Source organism: Camellia sinensis, chromosome 12 (genome assembly GCF_055761805.1).
Source record: "Camellia sinensis isolate YWXY chromosome 12, ASM5576180v1, whole genome shotgun sequence".
Classification (NCBI taxonomy): domain Eukaryota; kingdom Viridiplantae; phylum Streptophyta; class Magnoliopsida; order Ericales; family Theaceae; genus Camellia; species Camellia sinensis.
Window position 1 is genome coordinate 161,650,595 of NC_138972.1, and position 23,519 is coordinate 161,674,113.

Here is a 23,519-nt window from a genome sequence, read left to right on the forward strand (position 1 = left end):
CGAAGCCAAAGCAAATTCTAGAGTTGAACATACCTCCGCGGCGGTGATGGTGTCGAAGTAGCGGTGGAAGAAAATAAAAGACTCCCTTGGTCTCCACACGCATCGCACATCAAAGCGATGAGAAAAGGGGACGCCGAGTGGGGTCTCCACATCAGGTACTGGGGCAAGCCTGGAAAGTAGGCATACACCCACAACTGCAGAACAGATATAAGTATGACTATCAGATAAAGCAAAATATAGAATAAAGTAGAAATGGCAGAGCCGTGTGTTGTGCAGTGTATTGTACAGAGTATACAGTGTGTGCAGTATACAGTCAAAGTAAAGCGGAGTGTATGTGTGCCGCGTGTGCAGTATATAGTCAGTGAGAGGCAGACCGTGGTGTGTGCAGTATACAGAATACAGAAAACGTGAAGCAGAAATGTAAAAGGGGAAGAAAATGTACCTCTCAAGCTTGCCAGTAGCCGCCGAGAAGCTGTCCGCTGAGGCGGGAAGAAGAACTCATGTAACCATACAAAGTGGCCAAGCCAGCGCCACCCCAGTCATAATGGCGGATCCGCCTGACATCCACCAGTGCGCTCAATAGACATAGAGGCACGGTGTTCGCCCGGTCGGTGAAAAGAGTCGTCCCGAAAAGGAACATGATGAAGCCCCGCGCATACTGATCCACCTCCTCTGGGGTCATCTGCGCCTCCTCCGCCAAGGCTGGCTGGATCCGGAAATGGCTCTCAAACCAAGAGTACCTGACAAACCCTGCTCGAGCGAGGGGAGGCTGAGTGTTGAGTAAGTACAGCTAGGCAGCGTCCCACTCACCCATATCGGTGTCGAAGGGGATCGGATCACCCCCTACCCCGATGTCGGTGAGCATCGAGAAATCGTAAGGGGTCATCGTCATGTCCCCCGCAGCGGAGAAGTGGAAGGAGTTGGTGGTATCCCACCACCTCTCCACTAAAGCAGCGAGCAAGGGCCTGCAAGTCGTGAGCCGAGAGAGCCCCCTACAGAAGATGCCAAAACCGGCCTCGTCGACGATATGACGAACCGCGTCTGGAAGCTCTAGGTACCAATCCCGAGCGACGATATTCCCATACCCGCGGATGGTATGGGAATCCCCCTGTAATCAAAAATAATTATGAGGCAATATTCAAAACACAGTTTTAAGAAGCATACAGGTATACAGCATGCGTGCATGTTTTCAAATTTGAACAGACATCGGGTGCCGGTGTACTTACAGTGAACTATAACGTGTGATGTGTCAGCGTGTTTGAGTGGTTCAGGGCAAATACGGCATGTGTGCATGTTTTCAGACTCAAGCAGATACCGGGTACCAGTATGTATGTAGTAAAATACAGTGTATGCCGTGTGTTTGGGTGATTCAGGATCAGTGCAGTGTGTGTGCACGTATACAGTGTATCGGTGCATCCGGGCTAAGCAATTAGAGAACAGAATCAACTAATGGCAGTTATGTTCTACATTGCGGAAAATAATAAAACAGAAGAAAAAATGTTACCTCGGAAGCGCCGAAGGACAGATGGGAGGTGGGCTCACGCAGTAGAAGCTCGGCTGCCACGCCTCTCTCGAAGCTCCGGAACTGGCGTAGTCCATCAGGGAGCATCACATGAACTGTAGGCCTGTAGATCTCCGGATCGAACGACCGGATATGAAGTGGCAAGCGATCAGCCTCGGGATCCATCTCGAGCTCTAGAGGGGTCCCACCCTGTGGAAGATCGTCTGCCATCTCGAAGAGGATGCGAAAATTGCCGGAAGACGAAAAACCGGGCGAGAATGTGAAAAGTCAACAGAAAGTCAACCCCGAGAGGGCCAGAAAAGGCCGGAAAAGTCGATGTGCGGAAAAGGCACGGGTATCGAGAAAAACTCGAGGGAAACGAGCCCCAAGTGGCGAAAATCAAGAAAGAGACACTGAAACGAAGTTTCGTTCGGTTCAAAACGTTCGAAACGCGAAGGTATTCGCGAATCGGACAACGAAACGAGGGCTAGAACGCACGAAAATGAGAGAATCGAAGGAGGAAAACACTCTAGAGAGAGAGGGAGAGGATTTTCGAGCAAAAGGAAGTGAACAAAATAGGGCTAGAAGCCCTATTTTAAAAGACCCGTGGCCAAATGACAGAACTGCCCCGATACAGGGACTTTTTGCCAGTCGGCCACACTCTTTGCCGGTCGGCAAAATATTGTGCCGATGGAAATTGTATGATGGCCGATGGACAGCCAGTGATGCATTTTGATGGCCGGTGGACATCCGATGGTCTCCTACAGTGATTTTGGAGCCTCCTACACCCTTGTTCGAGTTATGTGTGGGGTCCAGGGCCTTTAGTGCTCAAAACAGTGCAAAATAGTGCATTTCCGACGCTCAACCGTCCTCCGTTTTGACCTCGGGTCGTGTCTTCTGTGCGTGGCACTCGAATTCATGCGAGGTGTATCCTTCCCGTATCCTTTTGGCTTTTACGAAACTCAAAAGTTGCCCCTATGTGCATCACATGTCAATCGCGCTATCTTGCGCATTTCATTGCATTTTGCATGCATTCAAATCGCGCTATTTTGCGCATCTCATTGCATTTTGCATGCATTCAATCATGCTATTTTGCGTAGACCGCATGTTTGCAATCAATTTCATTACTTGCGTAGACGGCATGTTTTGCTTGCGTAGACCGCATGTTTGTTCAAATTCATTACTTGCGTAGACCGCATGTTTTGCTTGCATAGACCGCATGTTTGCAATCAATTTCATTGCTTGCCTAGACCGCATGTTTTGCTTGCGTAGACCGCCTGTTTGCAATCAATTTCATTACCTGCGTAGACCGTATGCTTTCCTTGCATAGACCGTATGTTTTACTTGCGTAGACCGCATGTTTTACCTGCGTAGACCGCATACTTTCCTTGCGTAGACCGCATGTTTTACCTACGTAGACCGCATGTTTTCCTTGCGTAGACCGCAATGCTTCCCTTGCGTAGACCGCATGTTTTATTTGCGTAGACCGCATGTTCTGCTTGCGTGGACCGCATTCCTGTGTTCAAATTCATTACCTGCGTAGACCGCATGTTTTACTTGCGTAGACCGCATGTTCTGCTTGCGTAGACCGCATTCTTATGTTCAATTTCATTACTTGCGTAGACCGCATGCTTATGATCAATTTCGTTGCCTGCGTAGACCGCGTGCTCCATTTACATGTCTGTGCCTTCACAGCATTGTTATGCTTCCCGCTCGCTTTGCGTTGTCACGCATTTTCAAGTACATTAATGTGCATATTGTTAATCACATTGTACCTGTTAAGTTTGTTTTCTTTGCAGGCACGATATTGTATGTACAGTTCATTTAAGGCTGGTGCAACCAGACGAACCAGACAGGTATGATGTACTCCGAGTGAGCCATATCGAGAATTTTGTTCGGTCTAGGAGACCCTAAATCCTCTGAAGGTGAAAGTCCTTCGGTGTTTGTCGTGCCCGAACGACTTTTAATGAGTTGCATTATACATGTATTTCAAGCAACTCGCGTCGTCGCATATTCAAGTTCACGTGTATCTCAAAAGTCACGTGTTATCGCGTATTCCATGCAACATGCATTTCATACATCATTTGCATTTCAAAAAAAAAAAACAAAAACAAACAATCGTATTGTCATGCATCATTGCATATTTGTAGATATTGCATTGTAGTTTGCATGCATTCATTGCATCACTCCATCTATGGCTCGCGCCTTTCCATGATTGAGCTTGGTCTGGTATGTGCCCATACTTTTCACGTCGAAACATGGTTCAGTAGATCGTTCTATGTTAGACACGGCTTGTATGTGTACATGCCTTTCCTAGGCAAGATTTGGTTTGGCCCGCAGGCCATATCCATTGTATCCATTTCCATTCCATTGCATATTTGTAGACATTACATTGTAGCTTGCATGCATTCACTGCATCACCTTCCATCTATGGCTCGCGTCTTTCCATGATTGAGCTTGGTCTGGTATGTGCCCATGCTTCTTGTGTCGAAACATAGTTCAGTAGACCGTTCTATGTTAGACGTGGCTTGTATGCATACATGCTTTGCCTAGGCAAGATTTGATTTGGCCCGCGTGCCATATCCATTGCCATTTCCCCAGCATTTTCATTATATATTACATTGTAGTGTAATTGTTGCATCCAGCATTAGGATCATTGTCCTTTCCCCAGCGGGTCATTTCCCCACCTTTGTCATTCTCCCCAATACTTGTTCTTATGTCCGTCTACATTACTCATAGTTCTGTTGATCGTTCTATGGTAGACGGACTTGTTACCTCCATCAATCTATCTGACATAGGTGTGGTTTCGAACCGCTCATGATTGGATCATGATTCAGTTGCTTTGTATATAGTTTGTATTGTTTCAATTACATTGCATTTTCATTTGCATTTGTTCATACATAGTTTTGTATATATTGCGTATCATTTTGCATCCATTTTTGCATTGTCATGCATATTGCTAATAACATCATACCTGTTGAGTTGTTTTCTTTGTAGGCACGATATTGTATGTACGGTTCATTTGAGACTGGTGCAACTAGACGAGCCGCACAGGTATTGTATCCTCCGAGTGAGACGTATTGAGAATTGCATAATTCTCTTACATCCTTTCTGCATTGTAGTGTAGTTTGGTGTATGCTAGCTTAAAATTGTCGCATGCATGCTTCATTACAGCTTTCTTTGCATGATCATAAGTTATGTCCAGCTCTGTGCATTGTCTTGCATTTTGCCCCTGCCTTCGGGCGCATATCTTGTCTTGCATGATTGTCTGAGTCTTCGGCCTTGTCAAAAATGGGTCGTCTCTGGGCTTTGACATTCACTCCCGTCATTATTATGACTTTCAAGTTCTGTCAAAGAGGGACAACTGTAAACACCCCATTTTTGACCGTCCTCAAGACTTGGACGTCACCATTGGAACACTTGGTGATTACCCTTGTTTGTGTTCGTCTTGAGTTCCCGGAGGTCTCGGTTGCGCACCTTGCCTCAGGATCTCTTGACTCGACTGTGTTGTGTCTGGTTTTGCACCAAACACTTGTGTTTTGCCTTGGAGGGGCAGGGAATGCCTTGTAAGGCATCCCCACACATCACCGGCCACGGCTTGAGGCCACCGGCCAGTGATTTTGTGCCATCGGCAATGTATATTGCCGGTCGGCACTCTTTGTTGCCGGTCGGCCATTTATTTTGCCAAAATGGCAATTTTGAATGGCCGATCACTGTTCAACTACTTTTAGTAGATATTTTGTGCCAGCTGTGATAGCTGGCACCCACTCTGTTCCCCTCCATACACGTGTATGGAGGGATTTCCCTCTTGGATGGCTTGTTTTGGAAGCCTTACAATAGGGAGTTGCTCTATAAGAAAGAGTCTCCTCTCTTGGATTTAGGGTTAGACAACATTTTTAGAGAGCTTTGATATTAGGGTTAAGAATTTATATCTATTCCATCTCTATATTTCCCTCTCTTGTTAGTCTAGTGTGTGTTTGGTCTTACTTTTGCACACAAACACCCACCATTACACATTTTCTTGGTTATTAAGGGCCAAAGGAGTGTTCTTGGAGGTTTTGAAGCTGGTTTCAACCTAAAGAAGCTGCTGGAGCTCCATTGTTGAAGAGAGTCTTCAAGGGTAAGACTTTTGTCCCTTTTTAGCCCATTTTTGCATAGTTTTTTTGCCTACCTTACAACTGTTTTTGTGTTTAGCATATAACATAAAAAAGTTCTATTTTTAGGCTCTCTAAATAGTTGCTTTAGAGTGTTTTGTGGTTTGGAAGTGTTTGACCCCTCTTAGGCCTTGAGAGGACCCATTTTGTGCTATTTTGAGTGAGCTCCGGGACTTTGGTGTTTGGGCCTCCTCACCACTGAAATCTTAAGGGATTTCAGTGGTAAGGATGGTGCCTTGAAGTCCCAAGAAGGAGAGGGTCACCCCCTCTCCTTGTTGTCCTTGAAAAGGGCCATTTTTGCCTCTTGAGAGAGCACCTAGCCTAAGTGTGTGTTGACCATGCCTTAGCTGATTTTTGTGCTTATTATGTCATAATATGCCTCTGTTTTTAGTTGGTTTTGGTACACCATGCTTGCTTAGCATACATGCCTTGTAATGTCATTTTGTTGCCTTAACATGCCTTAGGTTGTAAACCATTGTTCTAGCATGCTTTAGGCTTAGCTTTGTGAAGCTTTCATGCTTATTTCGCCATGTTTAAGGTCTGTCCTTAGCCATTTTGGTCGACCATGGCATGCATTATATTGCCCCTTTGCATTTTTGGTTTGTTGGCCTTAAGTGTATGAGTGTGTTGTATGCATCACTTGCTTCGATTTAGTGGGTTGGGATCATTTTCCATGTTATTTCAGTCCCTTTGATATGCTCGTATGCTTGCCTTGGACACCTCTTTAATGCTTTGAAAGCTCATGTTGTATGCTCCATGTTTTGGCCTTTCTGCATGCTTTTGAATTTGATCCACTTAGATGCCATCTATGGGGTCCCTTTGCATGGTCTAGGTCTGCCTTGGACCTGTTTTAAGCCTTCTTGGCCTTGTGAGGCTTGGTTGGCTTAGCCATGGTTTAAGTCCCCTTTGACATGCTTTAAATGCTTGGACCATTTGCATGCTAATGTTTGTCTTGTTTAAGTCGGTTTGGCACCTCTTATAGCATGATTTTCAAGGCTTATAATGCATGCCATATGTCCATGATTCTTCCCTTTTAAGTGTGCTTAAAAATTGTCCTTTGATGCTTAAGCGTTAGGCCTTAACATGTGCATGTGTGTATGTGTGTTTGGTCCCATTTTCTTAAGCTTTTGGCCACTGTTTTTGTCACGACCCTAACCCGCCCCCGTGGGTTAAGGACGTAACCGGCCAGTAATCATGAGATTACCTACGGCCTCAGACTGTTCTAAACGTATTTTAACAGAGTTAATGGGGGCCAAACGGAAGCAAAATTAAAAACTTTGTCCATAGAGCCGTGCTTATATGCACATCAAACAAACCATACTCAGATACGTTAATAACTCACATCAAAAGTACGGTTTCACCAAATTCATTACAGACAGGATCGTCCAAAACGAGTCAACCTATAACAGACTATATACAGACATGCACTAGGTCCTTGCCAACAAGACAAAACATAGGTACATAGTAAAAGGGCAAGGATGGTCTCATGCGCGAGGCACAAGGCTGACTCTCCCAAAACTCCTGTTGTTTCTAGCAGACTTCACTGGGGCTGGGTTTGGACTTCCCTTGGCTCACCTACAAATACATGAATGAGCGTGAGCGATAGCCCAGTGAATAATATCAAATATAACAGTTACATAACAATATGTAGAACAACATGCTCCAAACGGCCTTGGGCCCAATTCATACTTCTGTTTAACAGCAAAATATATATATAACTATACGAAATGCAAGTCAAGTAACTGTAGTTCCAAACATTCTGGCCTTTGGCCCATCCGGGTTTCCATTCATGGCAAAACGGCCTTCGGCCCATTCATTCATGTCAAACGGCCTTTGGCCCATTCATTCATGTCAAACGGCCTTCGGCCCACTCTTTCATGTCAAAACGGCCTTTGGCCCACTCATTCTTGTCAAAACGGCCTTCGGCCCACTCTTTCATGTCAAAACGGCCTTTGGCCCACTCATTCATGTCAAAACGGCCTTTGGCCCACTCATTCATTTATTCTTGTCAGACTTTTGTCCACAATCCCAATTAACAACTCATAATATTTATAGAGGAATAACAATTGGACATTGACAAGTTTTCAAATATTGATATTACTCACAGTGATCGGCTTGTGGATGCGCCCTGGAGCTTGACCCTACACATTTCATGAATACAAAAGGGTCACTAACAGTTCAATCCGCTCTTTAATTCACATATTCCTCTTTAGGCTTTGTTCTTATCTCATTAACTCATTTACAATGCTTAACACATGCCTAAGAGTGCTTACAAGTGAAAGAGAACGGAAAACGAATCACAGAATGCATGAACAAAATTCCAGGAAACAGGGTCCCCGCTCGAGCGTAAGCTTCTCCGCTCGAGCGGACCCTTAAGGCCTGCAAAAGTACTGGTTGCACGAAAGATGCGCTCGAGCGTGGAATAGAGCGCTCGAGCTGAAGGTCTGTCTACAAAAATCCACGCTCGAGCGTGAAGTGTCCCGCTCGAGCGGACATCCAACTCTGCAAAAATGCTGGGAGCACGATTTTCCCGCTCGAGCGGCCATTACCCCGCTCGAGCGGACCTCAAAAATCTGGGTTTCCCAGATCGTGTTCTTGAGCTCCAAATCAGTTTTCCATCTACATTTCTTGCATGCAATGGTTCAAATTACACATTTACACATGCTAACATGCTACTAATGCAAGATTACAACATTAGGAAGCTCAATTACATGAATTATCTACATGCATGTCCCAAATTATCTCAAACCCATCATCAACATGCTCAAATTCAAACATTCAAGACTTATACTCCCATGATTTGTACATGCATGTGGGAGATGCTCATCATTCTCAACTTAGATGGTACAAATGGTGACTACAACATGAGCTTTAACCAAAACTCCACATGAATCATGTGTTTCAAGCTCAAACATGCAAATTCAAAGTAATTTCTTACATGCATGAGTTCTAAGACTTCAATCTCAACAAAAATCAACTCATTACATGTTCTTGATCACAAACAACCCTTGAACTTACAAATTACAAGTAAGAGTTCACGAAATCATTTACCTAAGAGCTTCAACACTCAAGCTCTAGCCAAATCTTGAGCTAGATCTTCAAATTCCCAAGTCTTGAGCCCAAATTACACAAATCTCTCCATTTTTCTCTCCATGGTCGGCCTCTCTCTCACTCTCAATTGTCTAACTCAGATTTTGAGTTTTAAGAGAGCTAAAGGAGAGTGCAATACAAATATACAACAAGCCCCACTAACAAATATTTTAATATAAAATAATGGGGTACTTAATTTATCAATTTAATCAGTTTAAATTGACCATAATCAAATTTCAATTAAATTTCACCGTAGGCCCTAAAAATTATGCCAACCACAATGGCGTAATCAATTTCGGGTTCCGTGGCCGATAAGGCCCTCAATTAAATTTCCAAAGCAGACTACTCAAACAGATATTCCTACGATGAACAGATAAAATTTCAAACCACATATTTTCACATAGTGGAACACAAAATCATATCAAAATACATAATCACATCATGTTAAGGACCAATTAACATACTACGGAACAGGGGTGTCACAGTTTTGGACCTAACTTAGAGCTGTCCAATTAGTGTAAGTCCATCCCTTGCATGCCATTCAAGTGTTGTTACATCATCCCATGTTTGCATGCTTTGGTTGCACATGTTACATGCTTGAAATCACTTGCATTCGCCTTGCATTCCATTGGTCAAGTTGCTAGCATGTTGCGTGATTGGATTACATCTTGCTTGCTCTAGTGGTTTGCATAATTGTGGCATGCTTGTTTGCTTTGTTGCTTAGTTCGTGCACCTAATGTGCATTGCATGTTTGTATGCTCTCTTTTATGCCATTTTGCATATTAGCTAACATGCTTAGGTTGCATCGCATTGAACATGCATGCCTTGCCTCTTGAAGTCAAGTGATAGAGGTTGGGCCTTTATGTGCTTATTTGGTTTGCATTTCATTTGACATGAAAATGCACAACTTGGTCTCTTAGGCCATCACGCATTGAAATGCGCGATTGATGGTCCGAGAACCAAGGACCATGTCCCTTTGAGTCATACACATGATAAGGGATAGGATTGGTGCATACATTGCTTGAATTGCATTGCCATGTTATGCCTTGCCCTCTGCTGCTGTCAATTGCAGATTCTGCAGACATTCTTTGCCGACCGGCAGTGTTCAGTGCCGACTGGCAATCCATTGGTGGCCGATAGCTTCACCAATAGCCGATGATCACATACTACTGCCGGTGGCCATTCTACTCAGCCGATGGTGTCTCCTAATGTCTAGGGAAGCAATTCTGAGACTTTGGCAGTCTTCAAAGAGGCAGAGCAGGGAAAACAGAGGCAGCCTATGCATGGCAGTGCACTTCCGAGCAAGACCCGAGCACGCGCGCATTGAACCCTCTTCCCGAGGCCCCTTTTATTGCTTTTCTTATGCTCAGTTAATTTGTTAATTAATTAGGTAATTTGTAATAATTAATTAGCTTGCGAGTTAGTTAATTTGTATTATTCTTTCGGTCCCTCCGAGCGAGGGCGAACTTGTATTAAGTGTGGGTGCGTGTATGCATGTCTTCCAACCCCCACTTCTTTCTCCCTTTTACTTACCTGCTTTGATGGTTAGTAATAAGTCATGTTTAATTTAGCATATCTTATGCCATGCATGCATGCATCATTCATCAGTATTGCATGCACCGGGCTCGGCGCATCATGCTAACTGCACTAGTATTTCACATCCAACTTGAATACATGCTACTTGTGCATTTTCACATAGACTAGCCGAGCCTACTCTAGTGACAGTCCGTATGTGTTGCATTAGGCATTTGAAAATGGACTTGGATCATGCATTGATTGCTAACGAGTTCTTTGTTTTGGCACGGAGTACAATGTAAGTATTTATGTTTTAGCATCCTTGCATGTGTGTGAGTGTTGCCATGATAGCATGATTACCATGAGGCTAGCTGCTTATGTGATATAACTGCTTGAATGCTTGTGGGTGAAGGTTGGATTGTCTGAGTTGGAATGACTCATTGAAATCCGTGTTTTAGCCTACTTGTGAGTAGCAAATTCCAAAACATTTTTCCAAAACAAATCGGATATGCAATTCTTATTCCCAAATTAGGCAATCTAGTCTATACTTGTTTGCTGTGTGCATAACATAGTAATTCTAGGCTAATAATCGGGATAAGAACGCATAACGTTTTCTAAATCGGATATCATGGTTAGTAGAGGCCGATCTTCGGATCGGGCGAGAGGGGGTGCTCATAGCTGACCTTCCCCAATCGTACCCAAGTTCCCAACTTTGGTGATGACGGACACGTGGCCTCTAGCACCGAGTCAGGGTTTCCTAAATTCTCCAAAATAAAATATTTAGGTGGCGACTCTGTATCTGGCAAAGCTGTCCATATTTGGCATATCTTTTCAAAAATCTGTTTCTCAAAACGATTTGTCGGATTTGGACTCTTTGGTTCAGATTAAGAACCGTGACACAAATCGAGTCCGAACTGTAGCACGAAGGCCTCACGCGGGCGCGTCTACACCAATCAATAATAAGATAATGTCCAATGAGCTGTGAGGACCTAAATGAAATAAACTTTCATATACATAACCATATCCATAACCATTTATGCCCATAAACACAAATATACAAGACAAAATACAAGTTAGGGAATTAATCCCATCATCAAAAACAATGTTAACAACAGTCTTAAAACATTATTTTCGCGTAACAAACTCAAAAGGTGGAATTTGAACCACCCATAAAGCCTTGACACATGCTAGTTCGGAACCTCGCAATAAGGGACAATAGCTGGCTTGACAAAACAAGGGTTTGGGTCGACGCCTCTAGCTTTGATCCGGTGCCTGGCCACCTACATATATATAATAAACTGTGAGCTAAAGCCTAGTAAATAACAAATGTGTAAAGAGGTTAAGAATCATGTCCTTACAGTCTTCGTAACAATCGATTATCATTCGAACATTTTCAATCAATATCATTTGTCAATCAATCATTTAATCATTCAATTCAGTCAATCATATTCATATAGGTCATGTGTGGTGCATCCAATAGCAACAATACAATAGGTCTTATAAAGACCGAACAATCAATTGATGGCCATCAAACAATAACAATAGTTCCAAGATTTGGAACTGACAGAGATCTCTGTAACAATAGCGATATCAATAACAATAACAATAACAATATGCTATGGATGCCACGAATACAATTCAAAAGAGGATCATCATTCAATCGATAAATAGTAATCGTTTAGAAACAATATAATTCATCATTCAAAAAATAAATACAATTTGAATATACCTTTTCAACATTATTACTCACAATGGGCACCTTGAATACGTACTATAAGGCACTAAGGATGTGGCGTCCGACCTAGACAAACAAATTTAAGCACAACAACTCAATGACATTCATATCGCTAGCCAATTCTATTTGATTCGGTTATTATTAATCGTCTTTACTAATTCGGTTCTTATTTTTCATTTATGCAATCTAATGCACTCGTGAGATGCAAATGATCATGAAAACACTTTAAAACCATGCAAACGGAAGCTCGAAAGGTGGAAAAGTAGAGCGAAAAACGAACCTGGGACTGTCCAAAGGGCCGCACGTGTGGGACCATCATGCACATGCCTCCCACACCTGCATATATTTCAATGTGCTTAGCAAAAATTACCCTATTTTCCGCACATGCGGGGCCCCAGGCCGCACGTGTGGTGTTGCTATAAAAACTGTCTGAAATCTGCTCTTCTTTTGCAGCTCAGAATTGAACCAATTTAACTTCACTTCCAAGCAGTTCAAGTCTCAAAACATTCAAGAAAATATTACATTTAACATAGAAAGTTTTAAACCGAATTCATGAATCCTGTAGATACCCCATTTTTGACCGTCCTCAAGACTTGGACGTCACCGTTTGAACACCCGATGATCATCCATGTTTGTGTTCGTTTGGAGTTCCCGGAGGTCTCGGCTACGCGCTTTGCCTCAGGATCTCCGAAGTCGACTGTTTAGTGTCTGGTTTTGCACCAAACACTTGTGTTTTGCCTTGGAGGGGCAGGGAATACCTTGTGAGGCATCCCCACACATCACCGGCTATGGCCAGAGGCCACCGGCTGGTGTTTTGTTGCCATCAGCAATATATATTGTCGGTCGGCATTCTTTGTTGCCGGTTGGCGGTCAATTTTGTCAAAATGGCATTTTTGAGCAGCTGACTACTGTTCATCTGCTTTTGCAGATATTTTAATACAGCTGTATGGCATTTTGTTCCCCTCCATACACGTGTATAGAGGGATGGACTTCTTGTTAGCTTACCTTGTAAGCTTTACAAGATTGGCTCCTCTATAAGAGGAGCCCTCCCCTCTTGGCTCTAGGTTAGACATTTTAGAGAGAAAAGTTGTGTGAGAGTTCTGGTTTTAGGTTTAGGGTTCCATACATATTCTATCTCTATACTTCTCTCTCATTTGGCCTTTGTGTGTGTATAAGTGTGTTTGTGTCTTACTATTGCACACAAACACATAGTGTTACACCTTTCCTTGGTTTCTTGAAGGACCAGAGGTTGTTCTTGAGGTTCTTGGGCTGTTTTGAGCTCAAAGGAACTACTGGAGCTTCATTTGTGAAGAGGGTCTTCAAGGGTAACAATCTTACTCCTTTATTCTCCATTTTTGCATACTATTTTTGCCTATCTTAGAACTGTTTTTGAGCTTAGTGTATAATATAAAAAAGTTCTGTTTTTAGGCCCTCTAAATAGTTTGTTTAGAGTGTTTTGTGGTTTGGAGGTGTTTGACCCCTCTTAGGCCTTGAGAGGCCCCATTTTGTGCTATTTTGTGTAAGCTCCGAGACCTTGGTGTTTGGGCCTCCTCACCACTGAAATCTTGAGGGATTTTAGAGGTGAGGATGGTGCCTTGAGGTTCCAAGAAGGAGAGGGCCACCCCCTCTCCTTGTTGTCCTTGAAATGGACCATTTTTGGCCTCTTGAGGGAGCACCTAGCTAAGCTTCATGTTGACCATGCCTTGGCTGTTTTTTGTGCTTATTATGTCATAATATGCCTCTGTTTTTAATTGGTTTTGGTACACCATGCATGCTTAGCACACCTACCTTGTAATGCCACTTTGTTGCCTTAACATGCCTTAGGTTGTAAACCCTTGTTCTAGCATGTTTTAGGCTTAGCCTTGTGAAGCTTTTGTGCTTATCTTGCCATGTTTAAGGTCTGTCCATAGTTGTTTGAGTCGACTATGGCATGCTTAGTATAGCCCCTTTGCAATTTTTAGTTTGTTGGCCTTAAGTGTATGAATGTATGGCATGCATCCTTGCCTTAATTTAGTGGGTTGGGACCATCTGCCATGCTATTTCAGTCCCTTTAACATGCTTGTATGCTTGCCTTGGGTGCCTCTTTGAAGCTTTGAAAGCTTGTCTTGCATGCTCCATGTTTTGGTCATTATGCATGCTTTTGAGTTTGAGCCACTTAGATGCCATCTAGGTGTCCCTTGGGTGTTGTTTAGGCCTGCCTTAGACCTATTTTAAGTCCTCTTAGCCTTGTGAGGCTTGGTTGATTTAGACTTGGTTTAAGCCTCTTGGCTTGTCTTGGGTTTTTGGCTTTGTTTGCATGCCTCGTTTATCGTGTTTAATTGGCTTAGCACCTTTTGTAACATGATTTTCAATGCTTACCTTGCATGCCATTAGTCCATGTTATGCCTCTTTCAAGTGTGCTTGAGAGTCGCCCTTTTGTGCTTGAGTGATAGCATTGCAACATGTGCATGTGTGTATGTGTGTTTAGTCTTCATTTCATAGCACTTATGGCCACTGTTTTGGGCCTAATTAGAGCTGCCCAAACCATGCTCGAGTCCACCCTTTGCTTGTTTGCATGTTTGCCTCGCATATTTGCTTGCATAATTGCATGAATGCATTGCATTGCCATGTTGCATCCTTAGCTCACATGCCTAGGATTGTATCCCATTTGCATGCATGCTTGGCCTCTTGAAGTGCTTGTGATAGAGGTTGAGTCCCATTGGTTTGCTCATGTGCATTGCATTTCACTTTAATATCAAAATGTGCACACTTGGTCCCTTGGGCCATCACGCATGGAAATGCGCGATTGATGGTCCGAGAACCAAGGAGAATGTCCCTTTGAGTCACTAACATGATAAGGGACAAGATTGGTGCATACATTGCTTGAATTGCCTTGCCATGCTCTGCCTTGCCCTCTGTTGCTGTCAATTGCAGATTCTGCAGGAACTTTCTGCCGACCGACAGTGCTAAGTGCCGACCGGCGATCTTTCCAGGGTCGATAGCTTCACCAACAGCCGGTGATCATATGCCACTGCCGGTGGACATTCTACTCAGCCGGTGGTGCCTCTCAATGTCCAGGGAAACAATCCTGAGACTTTTGCAGTCTCCAGAGGAGTATAGCAGGGAAAACAGAGGCAGCTCATGTATGGCAGTGTACTTCCGAGCAAGACTAAGCATGCATTGCATCGAGCTCTCTTCCCGAGGCGGTTTATTATTTTTCCTAGATTAGTTAGTTTGTTAACTAATTAGGTAATTTGTAATAATTAATTAGCTAGGATAGTTAATTCATTATTCGAACTGTATTATTCTTTCACTCCCTCCGAGCGAGGGTAAACTTGTAATAAGTGTGGGTGAGTGTGTGCATGTCTTCCAACCCCCCACTTCTTTCTCCCTTTTACTTACCTGCTTTAATGGTTAGTAATAGGTCATGTTTAAATTAGCATACCTTATGCTGCGCATGCGTGCATCATTCATCAGTATCGCATGCACCGGGCTCGGTACATCATGCTAACTGCATTTGTATTTCAATTCCAAATTGAATACGTGTATCAAATTGATTGCATTTCACATGCCATGTTTAGGTTAGCCGAGCCTACTCTAATTGCATCATGTATGTGTTGCATTAGACATTTAAACATGGACTTGGATCATGCATTGTTTACTAACAAGTTTATTGTTTTGGCATGGAGTACGATGTAAGTATTTTCATGCTTTAGCATATCGCATGCGTGTGAATGCTATCATAACAGCATGCTTACTATGTGGCTAGATGCTTATGTGATAAACTGTTTGAATGCCTGTGGGTGAAGGCTGGATTGTCTGAGTTGGAAGAACTCGTTGAAATCCGTATTTTAGCCTACTTGCGAGTAGCAAATTCCAAAGTGTTTTTCAAGACAAACGGATATGCAATGCTTATTTCCAAATTAGGCAATCTAGTCTATACTTGTTTTTCGTGCGCATAACATAGTAATTCTAGGCTAATAACTGGAACAAGAACACATAACGTTTTCAAAAACGGATATCACGGTTAGTATAGGCCGATCTTTGGATCGGGTGAGAGGGGGTGCTCATAGCTGACCTTCCCCAATCATACCCAAGCTCCCGAGCCAAGGCAACTTTGGTGATGACGGACACGTGGCCTTTGGCACCGAGTTAGGGTTTCCTAAATTTCCCCATTTTAAAATATTTAGGTGGCAACTCTGTATATGGCAAAGCAGTCCATGTTTGGCACTTCTTTTCAAAAAATCTGTTTCCCAAAATGATTTGCCAGATTTAGACTCTTTGGTTCAGATTAAGAACCGTGATGCACAAATCGAGTCCGAACTGTAGTAGCGAGGGCCCCCCTCGTGGGCGCGTCTACAGTTTCTGGCGACTCTGCTGGGGATATTTAGAGAGCTTGACTCGAACTCATGATATCCTGTTTTGATTTCATTTATGTGTCTCTTTGCATTGCATGTGCACTGGTGCGCCTAGGACACAGTGTTTGCCATCTGCCATTCCTGAACGGTTTGCCGGAGGCTTGTCTTGTCAAGACATGACCATAAGGCTGACCGGTTATGGGCTCTAACAGTATGGGAACACAAACCCTGGTTTTTCCGGGGCACCCTTTTCGACCATTCGACCTAGTGCATATTCGGATCCATAGTGACCATTCCAAGTTAGGACAGGCTGCTTACCCGATGTTAGGTTGTTTGAAAACTGCTGCGTGCATAGTGAAACCCTAGCTCCTGAAAAAATAGGACAGGGAAACCCTACCCCAACATAGGGGTGTTTTGACTGTCTTTACTTGCTATATGCTTTTAGAGTGTATCTCTACAGGGAACGTACATATCAGTTTGCAAGTTTGAGTATCAGACCTGAGGGCATCAGTGTCAGTTTATGAGAATCAGTTATCTGCGGGTACCAGATTCAGTTTTGGGGATAGTGATTTCTGGGGAACAGTGATCAGCAGTAGAGTATAGTTGTTCAGCTACACCCGTGTTTGATCCATTTGAGCTGAAATGCTGTTTGATGTCTCTTTCAGTTCGGACAGTTGGTATAGAATAGCTAGTGCTCCCCCTTGCTGAGGCAGGACTTATGATGACGCAGAATTCAGAAGAGATCGTGGTTATGACAGCTGCATTAGAGCAAGGGATCACTCTACAAAGTGAGACCAATACTGATATGCCACATCCACCCAGGTCGCCTGTTGTGCACCCGATCTGGGCCCCCCAGCTATACCAGGCTCGCAAGCCCACTACATTTGAACTAATGGGGATGATAGGTGATCTCCAGAGGTCTGTGGCGGATCTCGCCTACGGAATGTCAGCTTCACCTCCAGCCGCACCATATGCCGGGAGTTTTGTACCCCAGGAGCCCCCGTTGTTGGGGCGAATTGTGATTGAACTTAGCCAACCGGAGATGGCCTCCAGCTATGGAAATGACATATCAACATCAAACCAAACCCTCGACCAGGCTGAGGACAGAGGCAAGAACAAAGTGAAGACAGATGCCGATCCCAGTGAACAACTGCTGTGGGCAGTCGAGGCTTTAAAAGCCGCAGGGATGAACATGCAACAGGTATCCGCAGCCGTGGCAAAAACTGTGGAGGATGCTTTCCCCACTCTACCTGAGGGGAGTTTAAGTCAGTCGGAAGATCGGGATAGGCCCCGTCATGCCAGAACAGTTTCTTCTATTCCCGCCCCTGCACCTGGGAAAGACCAGAAAGCCAAAGCAGTGCCTGCCGACCCTTTTACTTGTGCGGCTAGTAAAAACGCTCAGACTTCAAAGTACCTGCCCCGAGGGCGCAGGACCTTTCATGCTCTCTACATGCCTCTATCTAAGGCACTTCAGATCCTTGCCGAGAGGGGACACCTTAAACCCTTGGAGCCTCGGCCTCTCCCGAAGAATCTCCCTGCTACGCATGATGCTGCTCAGTACTGCGCGTACCACCAGTAGACAGGCCATGCTACCGACAATTGTTTCCGCCTCCGCCATGAGGTGCAAGATTTGATTGACAACGCGGTTATCCTCCCGCCCACCTCAGCCAAGTCCATTACCACCCAGTTATTGGATTTTGAGGACACAGATACTGCAAGTATGTAATCATAAAGTTAACCACCTGCGGGCGGCATCTGGTAAATTTTGGATGTGGCGTCTGGCACGCATTTTTGAGCGTCTGTGAACACTAGCTTTGTAAATTCTAGCTCGGGTATTAAGTCAGTCTTTTGTTTTGAGTCTGTCTCTTTGTCTTGAGTCAGTCTTTTTGCTTAAGGGTCTGTCTTGTTGTAGCGAGTCATTCCCCTTTGTATAGAATACCAGGTGATTCCGGGGTTGTTGCCTCGAACACCGTTTTGCCTTGTAATTACCCGTTTTTGTTTTTGAGTCTGTTTCCGCCGAGGGGCCAGTTACACCAACAGATCTGAATGAAACAGCTGTGGCTATCTCATTTTCGTGCTTGCTTTCAGTGTGAGTTAGTTGTGCCAGAGGATTTGAATGGGCTGACAGTACATCTCGCATGCTCTCCTGCGCGCCAAACTCATTGCATTGACCTAAGTTTTTCAAAAACCTCTTTTGAACACTGCGGTGATAAAAACAAAGAGGAAGGAATTCCTCGGGTTTTGCAAACTTTGATCAAATTAAGAAAAGGAGAGGCATGCTAAGCCTTTTTATGAATGAAATCATGCTTGTCGGCGTGAGTATTGAGAAGGATCCTGGCTTGATCTAGATTGGTTCCACACTATCTTCGATGCGAGCAATTTATCACTTTCTTAAAAACTTTCAAAAACAAATGTTTTACGCGGCCCTGTGAGGACCTGTGTGGGATCGCTCTTGAGATTGTGCAGCCTAGGATCGCTCTCAGCCTCGAGATTCGACCTGTTGTCTTGAACCTCGAACTCATTCGGAACATTCAACAGTCAACTGTTAGAGGAGGCCCGTGTGACCAGTTTTGAAGCAGCCCTCGAACAAGAGACACCAAAGCCGAATCAAAAAGATTAGATCTCACCAGAAGAAGCTCGTGGAGCAGCCATGATGGATTCTTCTGCAAATCATTGCAACAGCCGTTCTCCAAATATAAAGAGGCTTCAACTTCAAAAACCATTTGGCATGGACTTGTTACACTTTTACCCTTTGAGAGGCTCGCTGGGCTGAAAACCCGGAAGGGCGACCCAGGCAAAAGTTAGAGCAAGAGAAAAATACAAAAAGGCAAAAAATACAAAAAGGCAAAAAAGTACAAAAAAAGAAAAGAAAAGAAAAGCAAAAATGCGAAAGAGAAAAAGAAAAAGAAATCAAAAAAAATGAAAGAAAAGCTCGCAAGGTCGAAAACCCGCATCGGGCACCTTGGCAAAAGTTAGAGCCTGAAAAGTGAAGGTTAAAATACCCGAGTGTACCTTAACCGGAACTACGTGAAGCTTGGGATACGTAGGCAACTTCATCCTGAAGTCCAACCCCCAATGCTTTCATAGCGTCTCAGTCCATACAATGGTTTCGACTTCATCCCAAAGTCCAATCGCCAACACCTTCCAAGGTGACTGTGTCCATATATGTGTTATAACCGTCTTCGTCACCTCTGTGTCCAAGAGTTCGACCACCACCAATGAAGACTGTTTGCGGACTGCTGCGGCACCATCCAAACAAGGGGCAACTTTCCGTTGCCACGAGTCACCATGAGCCGCCATTCAAACTAAGGGCAACTTTCCGTTGCCATCCACCCCTTTCAAGCCAGGGGCAATTTTCCATTGCCTCCAATCCGAGGTTGCGCATCTCAAAGAGTAAGTTCCATGCTCGTTGAGCATTGACTGTTTGCAAAATAGTTGTTGAAAATTTTTACTGAGGTTCACAAGTTTTCTCGAAAATTGTTTTATCAAAACTTGGACCATTTTCTGGGACCCAAAAAAGGAAAATTTTCAGTGTCCACAACCTGACTTGCGTGGTTTTCAAATCAAAATCGAACCAGTGTGTTAATCTAACTCTCATTTTGATCAAAACTGTTTTAGTAGAAAGCAAAAACAAAAAAAATGGTCAAAATGATGAACTAGGGGCACAGTTGAGTCAGGCGTTCTGTCTTTCCCCCGTCGTCAACATACTCGCCAGGAGGGCACTCTACCCACCAGAAGAAATAGCCGTGAGCTAACGGTGTCGGCCATGAACCCGCAACTCTCTATCCATCCATTAAACACCCCGGGGAGGGATAAAAATGAGAGAATAAAGAATAGAGAGGTGTAAGTTGAGAGAAAAAGCGAGCCAAAGGGTTTTGAGAGAAAAAAAAACCGAGCTCAAGTGCCAGAGTGATGTGAGAATCACAAATGAGAAAAGGGTGGGAAACAATACCCAGAGAAGTTGGCTCCTCGTGATCTGAGGTCCTCCCGTCTCCGTTAACGCGTCTGCGTGTCGTGTCTTTTGTTACCTCAACCTTTGTTTTGAGTCTTTTTCGAGCGTGCCTCGTTGTGTTTAGGTCGTGTACCCTTCTGTTTGAGTCTTCCCCACTGTGTTCAGTTGTAGGCTCGATATCCCGGTTCGAAAATCCGTTTTATTTCAAAAATCGTTTATGCTCAGAGTGCTGTGCCATTCTCTGCATCTGTGCGAAGTAAAAGAACAAAAAATTAGGGCATCTGAGTATGCTTCAACTTCAGCTAGTTTCATCCCCGTAGTCCGTCTTGTCAGATTGGGCTGTTTGTTCAGGATTTGTCGTGTGCAAAATGAACCAAATGCTGTGTTGCGGGCTGTATACAGATTAATCCCCAGTAGAGTAAGGGCTGTGTGTCCAGAATCAAGCAGTGGGTTGCTTGGGTTATTTTTGCTGTTGGCTGTTTAGTTATCTGATTATTACAGTGCAAGTGTTCAATTCTCAGACAACCAATCAATTTTATTTACATTAAAGTGTAATATGGTATGGTGCAATGCAAAGCATGAAATGTAAAGATATACGGATGTAAACACTTTTTCAGATAAAAAGTTCGTTTCATTTCATAATCTTTTTCAAGTACACAAGGTTTGGAAACAAAAATCTGTCTGCGGCAGTACAAAGTATCCTAACTACCAACAAAAGGGAAAAGTACAAGAAAGAAGAAAAACAACAAAATCTGTATTCGTGTCAAGCGGCTCCAAGGGCTATCAGTCCGTCCTAGTCCTCTTCCTGGACGAAGGTCCAGGGGCATCGTCATCAGTATCGCCGTCTGAGCCTGAGTCTGAGTCATCTCCAGCCTCCTCAGATGACCCGGCCTCTGCCTCTGCCTTGGACTCATCATTATCATCATCATCAGGGGTCGGCGCCCAAGAACTACTCCCGACATGAGTATGCCCTTCCCTGGTACGGGGACGTGCAGTGTCTCCACGCCCTCCTCGAGCAGGAATAGAGGGCCCAGCCGGAGCACCACCCACCGGAGAAATCTGGAAGGGAGGCTGAAAAGCACAAAAGGCAAAAACATCAGAATACTGTGAGCAGTGCATCAGTGCAGAATGCAGTGTACAAGTGTGAGAATGCCGTGAGCAGTTTATCAGCGCAGAATGCAGTATACAGTGTGTGAATGCCGTGGGCAGTTTATCATCGCAGAGTACAGTGTATAAATGCAGTGTGTGCAGTATATTATGTGCTGTGAGATTAGTGTGTTAGGTGTCGTGTCATGCATCAGATTATGTGAAGCAGTGTATGAATGGTTTGAGGCCATTGTCAGCAGAACATACCGGAATACTGTAGAAGGCCAAGAGGTCAAAGGTTCACTGTAGCATCCCCATCATGGAGGCATTCAACTCCACGGACTGCCGGGTGTACTCGGAGGACGCCTGCAAGAGTATAAGATACATCAGTATTCTGCGGAATATCAAATAAACTGAAATGAAATGCAGATGCAAGATGCAAAATGAAGTAATACATACCGGAGGCAAGTCGGGGATACCGGCTAACTCATGACCAGCCGGAGGAGGAGCAAAGGGGATCTGGTAAGTCGCACCATCCTGCCCTCTATATGACAGTACAGTGGGCAGGGCAGGGCAGGCCAGCTAGTCCCCCGTCCCCCCTGAGCTCCGCTTCTGCCATGCACTCGAGCCCTCCTCGATGTGCCCGCTCCAGCCCCAGCTCCCGCTCCAGCTGCCGGCGCCGCTGGCCTCTCCCCCTCAGCTCGGCGACCACCACTCAAGGATCGCATAATGTAGGTCCGGACATACTCTGCGTAGTCGCCCTCGCCTCTGTGATGCTCCTCACCCCAGCCGACGGTGAAGTCCCTCATCTGCTCAAGAGAGAACCCCTCTGTATGCCTCATATGCGTAGGAGGCAGACCCGGAACTATCTGCTCCGGTAAACCCAGGGTCTGACGCAAGAAACGCTCACCCAGGTACCAAGCCCGACAGACCGGGCCCTCCAACAGAATCCGGCAATGGGCAGTCTCCTCTGCGCCCTCATAATGATCCCTCACCACAGCCGGTAACGGAGCCCAGGGCTGCCAGGTGATCTGAAAATGAAATGCAGTTTATTATCTACCGTTATTGAAAACATGCGGTGCGAAGCAAAGCCAAAATAATAATAAACTCTAAAGGTGAACATACCTCCGCGGCAGTGATGGTGTCGAAGTATCGGCGGAAGAAAATAAGAGACTCCCGTGGTCTCCGCACGCATCGCACATCGAAGCGATGAGAGAAGGGGACGCCGAGTGGGATCTCCTCATCGGGTATTGGGGCAAGCCTAGGAAAGTAGGCATACACCCACAACTGCAGAACAGATATCAATATGGCGATCAGATAAGGCAGAATACAGAATAAAGCAGAAATAGCAGAACCGTGTGCTGTGCAGTGTATTGTGCAGAGTGTACAATGTGAGCAATGTGCAGTCAGTGTAAAGCAGAGTATATGTGTGCCGGGTGTGCAGTGTACAGTCAGTATGGGGCAGTGTACAGTATATGTGCAGTGTACAGAATACAGAAAGCAGGAAGCAGAAATGTAAAAAGGGAAGAGGACATACCTCCCAGGCTCGCCAATAGCCACCAAGGAGCTGACCGCTGAGGCGGGAAGAAGAGCTCATATAACCGTACAAAGTGGCCAGAGCGGCGCCACCCCAATCATAATGGCGGATCTGCCTGATGTCCACCAGCGCGCTCAACAGGCATAAGGGCACGGTGTTCGCCCGATCGGCGAAGAGAGTCATTCCGAAGAGGAACATGATAAAGCCCCGCGCATACTGGTCCACCTCCTCTGGGGACATCTGCGCCTCCTCTGCCAAAGCTGGCTGGATCCGAAAGTGGCTCTCGAACCAGGAATACCTAATGAACCTCGCTCGAGCGAGGGGAGGCTGAGTGCCAAGCAGGTACAGCTAGGCAGCGTCCCACTCATCCATATCCGTGTCAAAGGGGATCGGATCACCTCCTACCCCAATGCCAGTAAGCATCGAGAAGTCGTAAGGGGTCATCGTCATATCCCCTGCAACAGAGAAGTGGAAGGAGTCAGTGGTATCCCACCACCTCTCCGCTAGAGCAGCAAGCAAGGGCCTACAGGTAGTCAGTCGAGAGAGCCCCCTGCAGAAGATGCCAAAGCCGGCCTCGTCAACGATGTCACGAACCGCATCTGGCAGCTCGAG